Genomic DNA, 20,289 nt, shown 5'->3' on the forward strand with positions numbered 1-20,289 from the left:
CTCAGAGCTGTTAAAATCCTTTCCTTATTTTCTAAGCCAAAGCAGTTATGTAATAGCAAAGGGACCAAGTAACACCTTAGTGTAGAAGTGAAATATGGTTAGACCTTTTAGAAACTATTAAGAATCTAGCTTTTGGGAGATGATGGAATATTCTCAGAAACTTCTGAAATGAACATCACTGGAAAGCAAGGAAATGATAAAGGAAAAGAGGTTTTGCTCCAAGTGCAGTGACTTTCCCCTTCATTTTCTTTTCCAGAGTATATGAGCCCCATGAAAGATTCATTCATTGTGCCAGATTCAGGGTCATCTATCTTTCAAATTATTTTTCTAGTTAAACAGGTAATTTAAGTTTAGCTTTTAAATGAATTTGGATCAATGTTCAAAACCGGTTCAGTTCAGTTGCTCAGTTATGTCCAACTCTTTCCAACCCCATGGACTGCAGCACGCCAGGCTTCCCTATCCACTTCCCTCACCAACTCCTGGAGCTTACTCAAACTCATGGCCATCAAGTTAGTGATGCCATTCAACCATTTCATCCTCTCTCATTCGCTTCTTCTCCTGCCCTCTAACTTTCCCAGTGTCAAGGTATTTTCCAATGAGTCGTCTCTTTGCATCAGGTGGACAAAGTATTGGATCTTCAGTTTCAGCATCAGTTTCCTTCCAATGAATATTCAGGACTGATATTTCCTTTCAGATTGACTGGTTTGATTGCCCTGCAGTCTAAGGTGCTCTTGAGAGTCTTCTCTGATGCCATAGGTAAAAATGTTTAAATAGTCACTGAAACTCTATTTTAGCAAAATTAAACTCATTTTTTCCTAGTTATTAGCTACATGCTTATTAAAGAGCTACATAAACTGTTTTGGACTTTTTTTTTTTTAATACCCGTCTCAGTAGAGTGTTATAAAAATTAGTTGATACCATCCATTTAATGAGTTTCATTCAGCACCAGACACACAGAAGATACAACTTATTTTATTTCTAGCTTTACTTTGAAAAGTTTGGAACCAAATAATTTATATTTTATTAATGCAATCCTTACTAAAGGCAACAAAATAGCTTAAATTTTATTTCAAGAAAATATATGCTTATTTTAATAGCAGGAATGGAAGAACCAAAAAAAAAAAATTCAGTTTCAAATATGCTCACATACACAAGAAAAAATAAATTAAAAATGGCCATCCAAAAATAAATTTAAAATGGCCAATTAGGTAAGTGAGAGAGTGAGTGATAGTCACTCAGTCGTGTCCAACATTTGAGACCCTATGGGCTGTAGCCTGCCAGACTACTCTATCCATGGAATTTTCCAGGCAGGCATACTTGAGTGGGTTGTCATTGTACTTTTGCTTTGCATTTCGCAAACGACTGGTGATATGGAACATCTTTTCATGTGTGTGTGTGTGTGTGTCTGTGTGTGTGTTTTTTTTGTTTTTGTTTGTTTGTTTGTTTGTTTGTTTTTAACTAGCTCTATGTCTTCTTTGGAAAAATGTCTCAGTTCAGTTCAGTTCAGTCACTCAGTCATGTCCAACTCTTTGCGGCCCCATGAATCTCAGCACGCCAGGCCTCCCTGTCCATCACCAACTTTCGGAGTTTACTCAAACTCATATCCATCGAGTCAGTGATGCCATCCAGTCATCTCACCCTCTGTCGTCCCCTTCTCCTCCTGCCCCCAATCCATCCCAGCATCAGGATCTTTTCCAGTGAGTCAACTCTTTTCATGAGGTAGCCAAAGTATTGGAGTTTCAGCTTCAGCATCAGTCCTTCCAATGAACATCCAGGACTGATCTCCTTTAGGATGGACTGGTTTGATCCCCTTCTGGTCCAACAGACTCTCAACAGTCTTCTCCAACACTACACTTCAAAAGCATCAATTTTTCGGCCCTCAGCTTTCTTCACAGTCCAACTCTAACATCCAAACATGACCACTGGAGAAACCATAGCCTTGACCAGACGGACCTTTGTTGGCAAAGCAATATCTCTGCTTTTTAATATGCTATCTAGGTTGGTCATAACTTTCCTTCCAAGGAGTAAGTGTCTTTTAATTTCATGACTTCAATAACCATCTGCAGTGATTTTGAAGCTCAAAAAAATAAGGTCTGACACTGTTCTCACTGTTTCCCCATCTATTTCCCATGAAGTGATGGAACCAGAGGTCATGATCTTAGTTTTCTGAATGCTGAACTTTAAGTCAACTTTTTCACTCTCCTCTTTCACTTTCACCAGAGGCTTTTTAGTTCCTCTTCATTTTCTGCCATAAGGGTGGTGTCATCTGCATATCTGAGGTTATTGATATTTCTCCCGGCAATCTTGATTCCAGCTTGTGCTTCTTCCAGCCCAGCGTTTCTCATGATGTACTCTGCATACAAGTTAAATAAGCAGGGTACAGCTTTGATGTACTCCTTTTCCTATTTGGAACCAGTCTGTTGTTCCATGTCCAGTTCTAACTGTTTCTTCCTGACCTGCATATAGGTTCCTCAAGAGGCAGGTCAGATGGTCTGGTATGCCCATCTCTTTCAGAATTTTCCACAGTTTATTGTGATCCACACTGTCAAAGGCTTTGGCATAGTCAATAAAGCAGAAATAGATGTTTTTCTGGAACTTTCTTCCTTTTTCAGTGATCCAGCAGATGTTGGCAATTTGATCTCTGGTTTCTCTGCCTTTTCTAAAACCAGCTTGAAAATCTGGAAGTTCAGGGTTCACGAGTTGCTGAAGCCTGGCTTGGAGAATTTTGAGCTTACTTTACTAGCGTGTGAGATGCATGCAATTGTCTGTTAGTTTGAGCATTCTTTGGCACTGCCTTTCTTTGGGATTGGAATGAAAACTGATCTTTTCCAGTTCTGTGGCCACTGCTGAGTTTTCTAAATTTGCTGGCATATTGACTGCAGCACTTTCACAGCATCCTGTTTCAGGATTTGAAATAACTCAACTGGAATTCCATCACCTCCACTAGCTTTGTTCATAGTGATGTTTTCTATGGCCTATTAGACTTCACATTCAGGGATGTCTGGCTCTAGATGAGTGATCACACCATCGTGATGATCTGGGTGGTGAAGATCTTGTTTTGTACAGTTCTTCTGTGTATTCTTGCCAACTGTTCTTAATATCTTCTGCTTCTGTTAGGTCCATACCATTTATGTCCTTTATTGAGCCCATCTTTGCATGAAATGTTACCTTGGTATCTCTAATTTTCTTGAAGAGATCTAGTCTTTCCCATTCTGTTGTTTTCCTCTATTTCTTTGCATTGTCTGCTGAGGAAGGCTTTCTTATCTCTCCTGGCTATTCTTTGGAACTCTGCATTCAAATGGGAATATCTTTCTTTTTTTCCTTTGCTTTTCACTTCTCTTCTTTTCACAGCTATTTGTAAGGCTTCCTCAGACAGCCATTTTGCCTTTTAAATTTATTTTCCATGGGAATGGTCTTGATCCCTGTCACCTGTACAAAGTCACGAACCTCCGTCCATAGTTCATCAGGCACTCTGTCTGTCAGATCTAGCCCCTTAAATCTATTTCTCACTTCCACTGTAAAGTCATAAGGGATTTGATTTAGGTCATACCTGAATGGTTTAGTGGTTTTCCCCACTTTCTTCAATTTAAGTCTGAATTTGGCAATAAGGAGTTCATGATCTGAGCCACAGTCAGTTCCTGGTCTTGTTTTTGCTGACTGTATAGAGCTTCTCCACCTTTAGCTGCAAAGAATATAATCAATCTGATTTCAGTGTTGACCATCTAGTGATGTGCATATGTAGTCTTCTCTTATGTTGTTGGAAGAGGGTGTTTGCTATGACCAGTGAGTTCTCTTGGCTAAACTTTATTAGCCTTTGCCCTGCTTCTTTCTGTACTTCAAGGTCAAATTTGCATGTTACTCCAGGTGTTTCTCGACTTTCTACTTTTACATTCCAGTCCCTTATAATGAAAAGGACATATTTTGGGGGTGTTAGTTCTAAAAGGTCTTGTAGGTCTACATAGAACTGTTCAACTTCAGCCTCTTCAGTGTTACTGGTTGAGGCATAGGCTTGGATTACTGTGATATTGAATGGTTTGCCTTTGAAATGAACAGAAATCATTCTGTCATTTTTGACATTGTATCCAAGTACTGCATTTCAGACTCTTTTGCTGACCATGATGGCTACTCCATTTCTTCTAAGGGATTCCTGCCCTCAGTAGTAGATACAATGGTCATCTGAGTTAAATTCACCCATTCTAGTCCATTTTAGTTACCTGATTCCTAGAATGTTGACATTCACTCTTGCCTTCTCCTATTTGACCACTTAAAATTTGCCTTGTTTCATGGGCCTAACATTCCAGGTTCCTATGCAATATTGCTCTTTACAGCGTTGGACCTTGCTTCTATCACCAGTCACATCCACAACTGGGTAATGTTTATGCTTTGACTCCATTCCTTCATTCTTTCTGGAGTTATTTCTCCACTGATCTCCAGTAGCATATTGGACACCTACCGACCTGGGGAGTTCCTCTTTCAGTATCCTATCATTTGGCCTTCTCATACTGTTCACGGGGTTCTCAAGGCAAGAATACTGAAGTGGTTTGCCATTCCCTTCTCTAGTGGACCACATTCTGTCAGACCTCTCCACCATGACCCATCCATCTTGGGTGGCCCCACACGGCATGGCTTAGTTTCATTGAGTTAGACAAGGCTGTGGTCCTGTGATCAGATTGGCTAGTTTTCTGTGATTATGGTTTTAGTGTGTCTGCCCTCTGATGCCCTCTCGCAACACCTACCGTCTTACTTGGGTGCGGGGAGCCAGCCTGCTAAAGGCCCAAAAAGGCCCTGGGAAAGCCTTGAAAGAGGCTATTCCCTGTCCTGCCACCCCATAATAAGATAGTCAAACATTCACCGGGCCTCCTTTGTTTTTCCTTGAGAAAAACATAGTGACCTTTTACCTAGTTCCCTGTTTCTTAAGAATTTACTCAAGCGTGTTTCTATGACTTTAGGAAAGTTAATGAGCAGTCCTTTATCTTTGTTATGGACAGACCTGTTTTTACTTATCTATAGGAATATTAGTCGTAGGCACCTAGTATATCTTGGAATGTTAATAAAATAATGCTTAGCTTCTGTAATTACTCATGATAAAGAAACTGTATTGATGTGTTTAAAACCAGGTGGCATTCCTTATGTATGATGTCTCCTACTTGTATTAGTATAAAAGTAGCTGTTTCACTCAATAAAGTTGCTGATTTGTCTAAAGAGCATTCAGCCCTCTCGACCCCATTCTTTACTTTCAGCTCCTTTTTCTCAGGCTTCCGTGCTGCTGCGGTCGAGACCTGTTCACATTGCTGGCTGGTACTGGCAGGTGGCGCCTGAACAGGGACCTGATCAGACTTCATGGTCGCAGCCGCCCGAAATGTGAGTACAGAGGGGATCCCAAAAGAAACGTGAATATGGATTTTTTCAGGGCGGAGAGGGTTTTTTAGTCGAGAGTATAAACTATGGGTCAAGGTAGTAGTAGAGAGCTTTTTGTAACTATGCTTAAGACTATGTTAAAGGTGAGAGGAGTTACTGTTGCTAAACATAAATTAGAAAAGTTTTTGTTGTTTGTAGAAGAAGTTTGTCCTTGGTTTCCTGAGGATGGGACTGTGAATATAGAAACTTGGAAGAAGGTAGGGGAGCAAATTCAGCAGTATTATTCTTTACATGGGGCTGAGAAGGTACTGTTAGATGCCTACTCATTATGGACACTTATCAGAGACTGTTTAGACCCTGAACACGAAAGCATAATATTAGAGACTGCATTAAAAAATATAGTTAATAAATCTCCCACCTTGCCTACTGCCCCTCCTTTAGAACATTTTTATGATACGGCAGAAAAAACCCCTGTACAGAGTTCCTCTGACTCTGATTCTGAATTAGACCCTGCTGAGCAAGCAGAAGATCCATGGGAGTTATTTGCTGCTGAAAAAACCGCTGTTAAAACACAAGCGGAATTATCCCCTTTTTCGGAGGTTAAAGAATTGCTTACAACTATGACTAAATGTCTTGATACTCTTAACTTAAAGCTTTCTTCTCAGCCTTTATTTCCCCCTATTCAGTTGCCATTACAACCTCCTTCCATTATCGCCAGATTAGAGCCAGCAATTACTGAAATGCAAAGAAAGCCTGAGGCTCCTGCACAGGCATTAGCTATAAAAGAGCACCTCCGAACTGTCCCCCCTCCAACTTGCAATTCGCCAGGCGAGGCAACAGGGAGAAGCCTTAGAAGGATTTCCTATCCTTTTCCCCGTCCTTGAAGACGCTCAACAACGAAGGTATTATGAACCCCTGCCATTTAAACAAATTAAAGAATTAAAACAAGCCTGTGCCCAGTATGGACCAACTGCTCCTTTTACTATGCCCATTGTTGAGCATCTAAATAGTCAATATTTACCTCCTAATGATTGGAAGCAGGTCTCTAGGGCCTGCCTCTCTGGGGAGATTATTTGTTATGGAAATCAGAATTTGGAGAACAATGTGGAACTTTTGCAGACAGAAATAGACGGAATGGACTGCAAGTGAGTTTTGAAATGCTTATGGGGGAGGGAGCATATAGGGCTACTAATCAGCAATTGAATTATCCCCCTGAAGCTTATCCCCAAATAAATGAGGCAGCTTTGATAGCTTGGAAGCAGCTTCCTACATCTAATAAAAAATCTGAAGGTTTGTCTAAAATAAGGCAGGGTCCTGACAAGCCTTATCAGGATTTCGTGGCTTGTCTCTCTTGACTCAGTATTGCGAGTTATAGGAGATGAAGAAGCAGGTATGGTTTTAACCCGTCAGCTGGCATATGAAAATGCTAACTCTGCTTGCCAGGCTGCTTTGAGACCTTACAGAAAAAAAGGGGCAATAGCTGATTATATCCAGATTTGTGCAGATATTGGGCCATCATATATGCAAGGTTTAACCATCGCAGCTGCCCTACAGGGAAAAACTGTTAAAGAAATATTGTACCAACAAGCTAACAAAGGAAAGATTAAGAATAGGGTTAACGGGCCCCCTGGCAGTTGTTTCTCCTGCGGACAGATAGGACACCGAGCTATACAATGCCCCCAAAAGAAAGGAGAAATGACCAATAAACAAACTGAAGGCCCTAATTTATGTCCCAGATGTAAAAAGGGACAACACTGGGCAAGAGATTGTAGATCTAAAACAGATATCAATGGAAAAGTGCTTGCACCTGTGTCGGGAAACTGGGTGAGGGGCCAGCCCCAGGCCCCGAAACAATGTTATGGGGCAATTCAGGAAAATCATCAGGGAGCGATTTCCAACCCAGAGTCAAAGATCTCTATAGAGCCACCTCAGGCAGCGCAGGATTGGACCTCTGTTCCTCCACCTATACAGTACTAACTCCTGAAATGGGAATGCAAGCGCTACCCACTGGGGTTTATGGGCCGTTGCCACAAAATTCCGTGGGTTTGCTATTGGGACGGAGCAGTTGGACTATGAAAGGATTACAAATCGCCCCTGGAGTAATTGATTCAGATTTTACTGGAGAAATAAAAATTATGGCTTGTGCCCCAAAAAACATTGTTAGTATCCCTTCTGGACAGCGCATAGCTCAATTGGTCATGCTGCCTACTATACCCATGGGGAAAATAAAAAATGCTCAACCTCAGGAAGGTGCATGTTTTGGGTCATCTGATGCTTATTGGATTCAAAATATAAAAGAAACTCACCCAGAATTAGAACTACTTATTAATGGGCACAAATTCGTGGGGATACTGGATACTGGGGCTGATGTTTCTGTAATATCTTTAAATGATTGGCCAAAAAATTGGAATAAGCAAGTAGCCATCTCCACCTTATGGGGAATTGGCCAGTCTCATAACCCTGAACAGAGTTCTGAATTGCTTAAGTGGAAGGATGCTGAGGGTCATGAAGGACACATTCAGCCTTACATTTTACCTAACATTCCTGTTAATCTGTGGGGAAGAGATGTTATGAAACAAATGGGAGTTTACATATTCGCCCCAAATGATGCTGTTAGTCAGATGCTTTTGAATCAGGGGCTATTACCTAATCAGGGATTAGGAAAAAATGGAGAAGGAAATTTGTCACCTATTCAAACTAAAACCTTGCCTCTTCGATCAGGATTAGGATATTTTTAGGGGAGGCCATTGTATCTCCTGTGGCTCATGCGGACGCGATTACCTGGAAAAGTGACGCGCCAGTCTGGGTCGATCAATGGCCTCTCACAAAAGAAAAAATATTAGCCGCAGAACAATTGGTGCAGGAACAATTGGTGCAGGAACAATTGGTGCTTGGTCATATTGAACACTCTAATTCGCCTTGGAACTCTCCTATTTTTGTGATTAAAAAGAAATCTGGTAAATGGAGATTATTACAAGATCTCAGAAAGGTTAATGAGACCATGGTTGTTATGGGACCTTTGCAGCCTGGTCTCCCTTCTCCTATAGCTATTCCAAAAGGGACTTATAAATTAATCATTGATTTAAAAGATTGTTTTTATACTATACCACTGGCACCACAAGATTGTCCTCGTTTTGCTTTTAGTGTCCCTGCTAATAACTTTCATCAACCCATGAAGCGTTATCAATGAAAAGTACTCCCTCAAGGCATGGCTAACAGCCCCACTTTATGTCAAAAGTTTGTTGCTAAAGCCTTGGAACCTACTCGTCAAAAATATCCTTCTCTATATATGATTCATTATATGGATGACATTTTACTAGCTCATTCTAATGAAAGTATTTTGTTGTCTGCCTTTTCCGGCTTGCAGGCTGATTTGCAGCACTATGGCCTTCAAATAGCTCCTGAGAAAGTTCAACATAGCCCACCTTATTCTTATTTAGGCTTTAGACTGGAAGGGGAGACTTTTAAAGCTCAAAAATTGGAACTTCATAAAGATAATTTGAAAACATTGAACGATTTTCAAAAATTATTAGGAGATATTAATTGGATTCGTCCCTATTTGAAAATCACTACTGGAGAATTAAAACCCCTGTTTGATATTCTTTTTTTTTATTATTTATTTATTATTTTTTTATTTTTCCATTTATTTGGTTAGTTGGAGGCTAATTACTTTACAACATTGCAGTGGATTTTGTCATATATTGAAATGAATTAGCCATGGATTTACATGTATTCCCCATCCCGGTCCCCCCTCCCACCTCCCTCTCTGCCCCATCCCTCTGGGTCTTCCTAGTTCACCAGGCCCGAGCACTTGTCTCATGCATCCAACTTGGGCTGGTGATCTGTTTCACCCTAGATATACATGTTTCGATGCTGTTCTCTTGAAACATCCCACACTCGCCTTCTCCCACAGAGTCCACAAGTCTGTTCTATACATCTGAGTCTCTTTTTCTTTTTTTGCATATAGCGTTATCGTTACCATCTTTCTAAATTCCATATATATGTGCTAGTATACTGTAATGGTCTTTATCTTTCTGGCTTACTTCGCTCTGCATAATGGGCTCCAGTTTCATCCACCTCATTAGAACGGATTCAAATGAATTCTTTTTAATGGCTGAGTAATATTCCATGGTGTATATGTACCACAGCTTCCTCATCCATTCGTCTGCTGATGGGCATCTAGGTTGCTTCCATGTCCTGGCTATTATAAACAGTGCTGCGATGAACATTGGGGTGCATGTGTCTCTTTCAGATCTGGTTTCCTCAGTGTGTATGCCCAGAAGTGGGATTGCTGGGTCATATGGCAGTTCTATTTCCAGCTTTTTAAGAAATCTCCACACTGTTTCCCATAGTGGCTCTAATAGCTTGCATTCCCACCAACAGTGTAAGAGGGTTCCCTTTTCTCCACAACCTCTCCAGCATTTATTGCTTGTAGACTTTTGGATAGCAGCCATCCTGACTGGCATATAATGGTACCTCATTGTGGTTTTGATTTGCATTTCTCTGATAATGAGTGATGTTGAGCATCTTTTCATATGTTTGTTAGCCATCTGTATGTCTTCCTTGGAGAAATGTCTGTTTAGTTCTTTGGCCCATTTTTGGATTGGGTCATTTATTTTTCTGGAATTGAGCTGGAGGAGTTGCTTGTATATTTTTGAGATTAATTCTTTGTCTGTTGCTTCATTTGCTATTATTTTCTCCCAATCTGAGGGCTGTCTTTCACCTTGCTCATAGTTTCCTTTGTTGCACAAAAGCTTTAAGTTTCATTAGGTCCCATTTGTTTATTTTTGCTTTTGTTTCTAAAATTCTGGGATGTGGGTCATAGAGGATCCTGCTGTGATTTATGTCGGAGAGTGTTTTGCCTATGTTCTCCTCTAGGAGTTTTATAGTTTCTGGTCTTACATTTAGATCTTTAATCCACTTTGAGTTTATTTTTGTGTATGGTGTTAGAAAGTGTTCTAGTTTCATTCTTTTACAGGTGGTTGATCAGTTTTCCCAGCACCACTTGTTAAAGAGGTTGTCTTTTTTCCATTGTATATCCTTGCCTCCTTTGTCGAAGATAAGGTGACCATAGTATCGTGGATTTATCTCTGGGCTTTCTATTCCGTTCCATTGATGTATATTTCTGTCTTTGTGCCAGTACCATACTGTCTTGATGACTGTGGCTTTTTAGTATAGTCTGAAGTCAGGCAGGTTGATTCCTCCAGTTCCATTCTTCTTTCTCAAGGTTACTTTGGCTATTCAACGTTTTTTGTATTTCCGTAAAAATTGTGAAATTATTTTTTCTAGTTCTGTGAAAAATACCGTTGGTAGTTTGATAGGGATTGCATTGAATCTATAGATTGCTTTGGGTAGTATAGCCGTTTTGGCAATATTGATTCTTCCAATCCATGAACACAGTATATTTCTCCATCTGTTTGTGTCCTCTTTGATTTCTTTCCTCAGTGTTTTATAGTTTTCTATGTATAGGTCTTTTGTTTCTTTAGGTAGATATACTCCTAAGTATTTTATTCTTTTTGTTGCAATGGTGAATGGTATCATTTCCTTAATTTCTCTTTCTGTTTTCTCATTATTAGTGTATAGGAATGCAAGAGATTTCTGTGTGTTAATTTTATATCCTGCAACTTTACTGTATTCATTGATTAGCTCTAGTAATTTTCTGGTAGAGTCTTTAGGGTTTTCTATGTAGAGGATTATGTCATCTGCAAACAGAGAGAGTTTCACTTCTTCTTTTCCTATCTGGATTCCTTTTACTTCTTTTTCTGCCCTGATTGCTGTGGCCAACACTTCCAAAACTATGTTGAATAGCAGTGGTGAGAGTGGGCACCCTTGTCTTGTTCCTGACTTCAGGGGAAATGCTTTCAATTTTTCACCATTGAGGGTGATTCTTGCTGTGGGTTTGCCATATATAGCTTTTATTATGTTGAGGTATGTTCCTTATATTCCTGCTTTCTGGAGAGTTTTAATCATAAATGGATGTTGAATTTGTCAAAGGCTTTTTCTGCATCTATTGAGATAATCATATGATTTTTATCTTTCAATTTGTTAATGTGGTCTATTACACTGATTGATTTGTGGATATTAAAGAATCCTTGCATTCCTGGGATAAAGCCCACTTGGTCATGGTGGATGATTTTTTTAATATGTTGTTGGATTCTGTTTGCTAGGATTTTTTTAAGGATTTTTGCATCTATGTTCATCAGTGATATTGGCTTGTAGTTCTCTTTTTTGTGACATGTCTGTCTGGTTTTGGAATTAGGGTGAAGGTGGCCTCATAGAATGAATTTGGAAGTTTACCTTCTGCAATTTTCTGGAAGAGTTTGAGTAAGATAGGTGTTAGCTCTTCCCTAAATTTTTGGTAGAATTCAGCTGTGAAACCATCTGGTCCTGGGCTTTTGTTTGCTGGAAGATTTCTGATTACAGTTTTGATTTCCTTGCTTGTGATTGGTTTGCTAAGATCTTCTATTTCTTCCTGATTCAGTTTTGGAAAGTTATACTTCTCTAATCACTTGTGCATTTCTTCCAAGTTGTCCATTTAATTGGCATAGAGCTGCTGGTAGTAGTCTCTTATGATCCTTTGTATTTCAGTGTTGTCTGTTGTGATCTCTCCATTTTCGTTTCTAATTTTGTTAATTTGGTTCTTCTCCCTTTGTTTCTTAATGAGTCTTGCTAATGGTTTGTCAATTTTGTTAATTTTTTCAAAAAACCAGCTTTTAGCTTTGTTGATTTTTGCTATGGTCTCTTTAGTTTGTTTTGCATTTATTTCTGCCCTAATTTTTAAGATTTCTTTCCTTCTACTAACCCTGGGGTTCTTCATTTCTTCCTTCTCTAGTTGCTTTAGGTGTAGAGTTAGGTGATTTATTTGACTTTTTTCTTGTTTCTTGAGGTAGGCCTGTAATGCTATGAATCTTCCCCTTAGCACTGCTTTTACAGTGTCTCATAGGTTTTGGGTTGTTGTGTTTTCATTTCTATGCATATTTTGATTTCTTCTATGATTTGTTGGTTATTCAGAAGCGTGTTGTTTAGCCTCCATATGTTTGAATTTTTCATAATTTTTTTCCTGTAATTGAGATCTAATCTTACTGCACTGTGGTCAGAAAAGATGACTGGAATGATTTCGATTTTTTTGAATTTACCAAGACTAGATTTATGGCCCAGGATGTGATCTGTTCTGGAGAAGGTTCCGTGTGCACTTGAGAAAAAGGTGAAGTTGATTGTTTTGGGGTGAAACGTCCTATAGATGTCAATAAGGTCTAGCTGGTCCATTGTGTCCTTTAAAGTTTGTGTTTCCTTGTTCATTTTCTGTTTAGTTGATCTATCCATAGTTGTGAGTGGGGTATTAAAGTCTCCTACTATTATTGTGTTACTATTAATTTCCTCTTTCATACTCGTTAGTGTTTGCCTTACATATTGCGGTGCTCCTATGTTGGGTGCATATATATTTATAATTGTTATATCTTCTTCTTGGATTGATCCTTTGATCATTATGTAGTGTCCATCTTTGTCTCTTTTCACAGCCTTTATTTGAAAGTCTATTTTATCTGATATGGGTATTGCGACTCCTTGTTTGATATTCTTAAAGGACCTTCAGACCCACGTCGCCTCGGGTTTTGACTGATGAAGGACGCCAAGCTTTAAATATAGTAGAAAAAGCTTTGGCTGCTCAAACAAGCTCTCATTGTGATTATACAAAAGAATGGGGTTTGTATATACTTCCTTCTAAACATACCCCTACAGCTGTTCTTTTTCAAGATTCCCCTCTTTATTGGATACATTTGCCTGTTTCCCCTGCTCGAGTACTCACCCCTTATTTTGATCTAGTCAGTAATCTTATCGCTAAGGGCCGTCGAGATTCCAGAGAATTATTGGGGAGAGACCCTTATTTTATCTGTCTGCCATTTACTAAAGAACAACAGAGCTGGCTGTTCCAATTCAGCAATTCCTGGAATGCAGCCCTGGCTCATTTTTCCAGCAGATTAGAAAATCATTTCCCGCTAACAAGCTGCTACATTTTGCCAGTCAACACGACTTTGTGTTTCCTTCTGTAATTGTTTCACAGCCGATTCCTAATGCTGTCACCGTTTTTACTGATGGATCGTCAAACGGGAAGGCTGCTTATGTTATTAATGATACTGTTACCTCCTGGTTTACAGGCTGTTCTTCTGCACAAGAAGTAGAATTATGCACCGTGTTTGCTGTTTTACAACACTTTGCCTCTGAACCTTTGAATGTTTTTTCTGATAGCCATTATGTTATTAGAGCTCTTAACCAATTGGAAACTGTTCCCTTTATTCATACAGTCAATTTAGTGATTCACCAGCTGTTTCATGATATACAAGCTCTTTTACATCATAGAATTAATAAATGCTTTTTTGGTCATATTTGTGCTCATTTGGGTTTGCCCGAACACTTGACTGTAGAAATGTGTTAGCTGATTCAGCCACTCATATCTTCCTTTCACAGATCCAACTCGCAGAACGTTCTCACCAATTACATCATCAAAACAGCAATACCCTCAGATTACAATTTAAAATACCCCGTGAAACCGCCAGGCAAATAGTTAAACGCTGCCCTGTTTGTCCTCAACTCCTTCCTGTTCCTCACTATGGTGTGAACCCCCGCGGCCTCCTTCCCAACCATTTATGGCAGATGGATGTTACTCACGTTCTTTCCTTTGGTAAATTGAAATATGTTCATGTTAATATAGATACTTTTTCTGGATATATTTTTGCCTCTTTACAAACAGGAGAAGCAGCTCGACATTGTATTGCACATTGCCTTGCAGCATTCTCCGTTATGGGAACTCCAAAGACCATCAAAACGGACAATGGACCTGGATATACTTCTGCCGCTTTTCTTAATTTTTGCTCCCGTCTCTCCATCTCTCTTAAAACAGGCATCCCCTACAATCCCCAAGGCCAAGGCATCGTTGAACGAGCTCATCAGACATTAAAACATCAGCTTTTAAAATTAAAGAAGGGGGAGTTATATCCCCTCACACCATATAATTACTTACATCATGCCCTTTTCATTCTTAATTTTTTAAATTTGGACTCTGAAGGCAAAACCGCAGCACAGCGATTCTGGTCCCCAGCTGCTATTAACAAACCTTTCGTAACTTGGAAAGATCCAATTACTAATCAATGGCATGGCCCTGACCCTGTTTTGATATGGGGACGGGGACATGTTTGTGTTTTTCCACAGGATGCCGAAGCACCGCGCTGGCTCCCGGAGAGGCTGGTACGCCAGACGGAGACGGTCACTGACTGCTCGACTGGAAAGGCTGAGATACAAGAGAGGAATGTTCTGCCAACAAATCAACAACTACATGAGTTCGTGGAACAAGCAAGACACATTGCTGCGGATACAATCAATCCACACATTTCTCTATCCTACCTGGTGCTTGCATTGGCATGTGCTGTCATGAATCAAGCCTTTCCTAGAGCTGAAGGAAATGTTTTTCTTTCTTGGGCTCATTCTTATGCTGACTTTCATAATACCTCTGCTTGTTGGGTATGCACTGCCATGCCTTTGTCAGTTGTAAATGGTTTACCATGGTGGGTTTTGCCAATAAGTCAGGAAGATTTACCTGCGGTGTGTGAATTCTTAAAACAGTATAAGCAGATTCACCTTAGCCTTAATTCTCTTAATATTACAGCCTTGACCTGGTGTAATTCGAAACCTTATGACTCCCGGATTAGATTTAATGCCAGTCAAAGCCTTGGGACAATTTCTGCTGCCTTTAATCAGTATGTTACTTCCTCCAGTAAAGGACAAGATCACCCCAGCCGATATTTTGGGGACTATTATCAGATTTGGGATGAATACTTTTGGATGACCCCGGAAAAAGGACAATTGCTGAAACGAGTGGACATTTGCTGGGAACAACAAGAACATCAACCCAACTTTGGAGAAAGAAATTTAGGCAGACATTTGTTAAAGCATATGGGTATTACTCCTAATTCTTTGTGTGAATGCATAATTGATGTCACTTTTTCCGCTAAAACATCCACGTCTTGGCCAGGATCTGACTGGCTTAATAACCCAGGCATCAGATGGGTCGCTCCTAATGGAACAAAAGGGATTTGTCGTCCTAATGTCTGGCCATGGCTGCCTGTGGGCTGAGTAGGATGGTGCAGTCTTGGATTTGTGTTTGTTCCTGGCCGTATTAGTCATGAGCCCATCAAGAACCCTGCCAATCTCCCTTTTTTTGCGAGCGCAATGGACTCTAGCTGTATTTCATTGGTATGATTATTTGGCAGCAGCTTTTGTTCCCTCTATTGGAGGGATCGACATAATGACCCATGTTGATGCCTTAACTAATTTTACTCAACAAGCCTTATTAGACACTAAAAAGGCTATTGAGGCTCTAAATGAAGAACAGAAACAAATGAGAAAGGCCGTTTTACAAAACCACATGGCTTTAGATATTATTACTGCTGCTCAAGGTGGGACTTGCGCTGTAATAAAAGTAGAATGTTGTGTGTATATCCCAGATTTATCTTCCAATGTGTCTGATGCTGTAAATGATCTTAAACATCAAATATTTTCTATGCAAGATTCCTCTCCTTCTTTTGGGAGCAAGTTAAATCCTGGTTTATGAGTGATTGGTGGAAAAACCTGCTCATAGTGCTTGTTGTTGTACTCTGTTTTCTTTGTTGTGGACCATGATTTTTACAATGCATTATGAATCTGGTTACTGAAAGGATTATGAAATTTTCCCGTATTTTGAAAAAATAACCTTGTCTACTTTTTCTCGAGGAAAATGTAGGAAGGCTGGGCCTTTAATAAATAAAAAAGGAGGAGATGCAGGGATCTGGCCTGCTAAAGGCCCAAAAAGGCCCCGGGAAAGCCTTGAAAGAGGCTATTCCCTGTCCTGCCACCCCATAATAAGATAGTCAAACATTCACCGAGCCTCCTTTGTTCTTCCTTGAGAAAAACATAGTGACCTTTTACCTAGTTCCCTGTTTCTTAAGAATTTACTCAAGCATGTTTCTATGACTCTAGGAAAGTTAATGAGCAGTCCTTTATCTTTGTTATGAACAGACCTGTTTTTGCTTATCTATAGGAATATTAGTCATAGGCGCCTAGTATATCTTGGAATGTTAATAAAATAATGCTTAGCTTCTGCAATCACTCATGATAAAGAAACTATTGATGTGTTTAAAACCAGGTGGCATTCCTTATGTATGATGTCTCCTACTTATATTAGTATAAAAGTAGCTGTTTCACTCAATAAAGTTGCTGATTTGTCTAAAGAGCATTCAGCCCTCTCTACCCCATTCTTTACTTTCAGCTCCTTTTTCTCAGGCTTCCGTGCTGTTTGCAGTTGGGACCTTTTCACATTGCCAGCTGGTACCGGCACTTGGGTTTCTCTTACCTTGCACATGGGGTATTTCTTTATGGCTGTTCCAGCAAAGCACAGCCACTGCTCCTTACCTTGGGCAAGGAGAAATGTCTATTCATCTTCAAAATACCTACAGGCAATGCATGCTAGAGAGGATATGGAGAAAAAAGAGCCTTCCTATACTGCCAGTGGGGATGTGAGTTGGTATAATCTCTATGGAGAGCAGTCTGGAAATTCCTTAAAGTAAATAAAACTACGGCTGCCATGTGTGTGCCTAGTTGTTCATTCATGTCTGATTCTTTTCAAACCTGTGGACTGTCACCCACCATGCTCCTGTGTCCATGGGGATTCTGCAGTCAAGCATACTGGCATGGGTTGCTGTGCCCTCCTTCCAGTGATCTTCCCCACCCAGGGATCGAAACCAGGTCTCCTGGGCAACTTTACCAGCTGAGTTACTGAGGAAGCCCACCTGGACACATATCTGAAGAAAACCATAATTTCTAAGAATACATGCTCCCCAATGTGCATTGCAGCAAAATTTTCAATAGCCTGGACATGGAAGCAACTTAAATGTTCATCAACAGAGGATATATATATATATGTATATATATATATATATATATATATATATATACACATATATATATATATATATATATATACATATATATATGTGTGTGTGTGTGTGTGTGTGTGTGTGTGTGTGTGTGTAAATAATTCACTTTGCTGTATGGCAGGAGACCAATGCAATATTGTAAAGCAACTATACCCCAACAAAATTAATAAAAGCAATTGTGATGAAATTTAGAGACAGTGAGAGGTAGGATGGGCTTCCCAGTTTGTACTGGTGGTAAACAACCTGCCTGCCAATGCAGGAGAAGCCAGGGCCCCTCTTCCATCCCTGGATCAGGAAGATCCCCTGGAGGAGGGCATGACCCTGAAGGAGGGCATGACACCCCGCTCCAGTATTCTTACCTGGAGAATCCCATGGACAGGAGTCTGGTGGGCTACAGTCCATGGGGTCACAAAAACATGACTGAAGTGACAGCATGCATGTATTCATGGGAGGTAGAATGGCCTTAGAATAGATCAATGGTGTGGGCAATGCACTTTTAGAGAATGATGATGCTAAATGTTCAACATGAAGCTGTTTGCACTTCTGAGATATGAAATTTCTCTATCTTAAAGAATTCATATTGATTATTCCAGTTACATAAAAATGTAGGGAATAAGTAGTCAGACTTGACTGAAGCAACTTAGCATGCAGCATGCATGTAAGAATCACAAAGCAATCCATAATGACAGGAACCAGATTGGTGGTTGCCCAGGGTCAGTGGAGGATGAACCTTGGGGGAAGGGACAAACTCGTTCAGCATTTTCACTGTGGTGATATTTCAAAACTTATCAAATTGAACACTTTAAATATGTGCAATTTAAAAAATCATTTATATCAATTTGAAACAAAAATGAAAAGGAATGAAATTGCTTTAATGATGACAATACAATAACTTGTTAGCTTTTATATTTTCATTTTATTGATTTTTAAATAAAGCATATCACATTGCCAACTCTTTCTAAAAAGGCTATGCATGCTATAACAATGTTGAAAATAATGTTACTAATTAGGTTTAATAGTCAACACTCATGAAGTGCTTGGCATGAACTACAAACTATGTAAGCCTTTTGCAGTCATAATTTTATTTAATCTTTATAATCAGTCCAGGACAAAAGAACTATTACTATTATAGATGAAGAAACCAAGAAAAAGAGATGTGAGATACAATAATGTACCCAAGATAACAACTATTACTTGGATAAACTAAAATTGTTAGCCAAACTGTGTGAAGGAAGAGTCCAAGTTTCTAATCACAATTGATATAGAACAAGCAAGGAATTATAATGGCAGGAAAGAGCTCCAGTGAACTAAACTGATACAGTGTCAGTATCAGTTGTCACCAAGGGTTCAATGTCAAGGTTGTTCTGCTGGTGCTATTCTTTGAGCTGAATGCAAGAAGAGGAGTGTTAGGAAGATTATTAAGAGTGTTAAAATAAAATAAAAAAATCTTGCTACTAAACTTTGCCTTATTTTCCAGATTATCTATGCAGCAAACTTGAAATATAAGATACCAAATGTTGATCTATCTTAGTATGATCCATATGACACAGAATTCAGATAAAGTCATTATGCCTGATGTTCCATTTCTTTAATTTTAAAGATGTCTGTTCAAACAGGTTAAGATATCTCTATCTCTGTTTCTTTTGCTGTCTTTCTTTGTTTGTCTGTCTCTTTCTCCTTTTAAAATTTAACAACTCAAAATTAACAAAATGTCTTTCATGTGTAAATCACCAGGAATGAAACAGTGGGTAAGACACATTGAGTAAATATGAACACTGAAAGTGAAGAATTTGACCCTATTAGTTATCAGCATTTTTAATCTAGATAGGCCATAATTCCAAATTCTCTGATTCCTCCCTGTCCTTGAATTTTTTTTGACTTATTCGATAGTCAAATGGAACTTTTCTATAATTCTCTTCAGTAAATTCTTTACTTCCTGATTCCTCAAGCTATAGATCAATGTGTTTAACATGGGAATATCCCACATAGAATACAGAAGCAAATTTATCTGTGTTCAGAGAATGGCTTGAATTGGGCAGGAGGTACATAAAAATGATTGTTGCATAAAATATGGTGATGGAGTTGATGTGGGAAACACAGGTAGAAAAGGCTTTTTGCCTTCCTTCAGCAGAACGGATCCTCAGAATGGCAAAGAGGATGAAGACATAAGAAATGATCACAATCAGTAGAGAGCAAAGGGTGTTGAACGCAGCAGTGGTTAACAGCATCAGCTCTTTGACTTGAGTGTCAGAGCAAGCCAGCATGACCAATGGAACGTCATCACAGTAGAAGTGGTTGACCCTATTGGAGCCACAGAAAGACAAGAGGAATGTTGCGACTGTCTGTGCAAGACCCACAATGAATCCATAAATATATGTGCTAGCAATGATTCGATTGCAGAGACTTTTAGGCATGAGGATGGCATAAGAATAAAGGGTTGCAAATGGCAACATACCTATCATAGGCCATGATTGCAAGCAAATACTGTTCACAAACTACAAATGTGATGAAGCAGCACACCTGAATGGCACATGCATAAAATGTTATACTTTTAACTTCACACAGAAAATTCACCAAGGTGTTTGGGGTGACAGATGAAGGTAAAGAAAAATCAATAAAAGCTAGATGGCTGAGAAAAAAATAATACATTGGTGTGTGAAGCTGCGGGCTGGCTTGTATTAGTACAATCAAACCAAGATTACCCAGGACACTAGCTAAATAGATTACTAGGAATACACCAAAGAGAGTGGCTTGAAGTTCTGGATTATCTGTGAGTCCCAAGAGGATAAACTCAGACACTGCAGAATAATTGCCTTTTGCCATAGTAGAGATTCTTTTTAAACAATAAAATCCCCTAGAGCCCACAGTCTGAGTATTCTTGTCTCCCTTAGAGATAATCAAGCAGATGTTCAGAACTGATTCTGATCCACCCTGACCTTATGTTGGATACATTCAAAGGAGACTCTCC

At 39.4% G+C, this 20,289-nt stretch overlaps 1 pseudogene; it reads right to left on the reverse strand.

Moving 5' to 3' along the window:
* Window positions 1-19,200: 19,200 nt before the first annotated feature.
* On the reverse strand, window positions 19,201-20,144 carry LOC110144573 (olfactory receptor 5AL1-like; annotated as a pseudogene).
* Between the last annotated feature and the right edge of the window lie 145 nt (window positions 20,145-20,289).

The sequence above is a fragment of the Odocoileus virginianus genome, unplaced genomic scaffold (assembly GCF_023699985.2).
Source record: "Odocoileus virginianus isolate 20LAN1187 ecotype Illinois unplaced genomic scaffold, Ovbor_1.2 Unplaced_Contig_48, whole genome shotgun sequence".
NCBI lineage: Eukaryota > Metazoa > Chordata > Mammalia > Artiodactyla > Cervidae > Odocoileus > Odocoileus virginianus.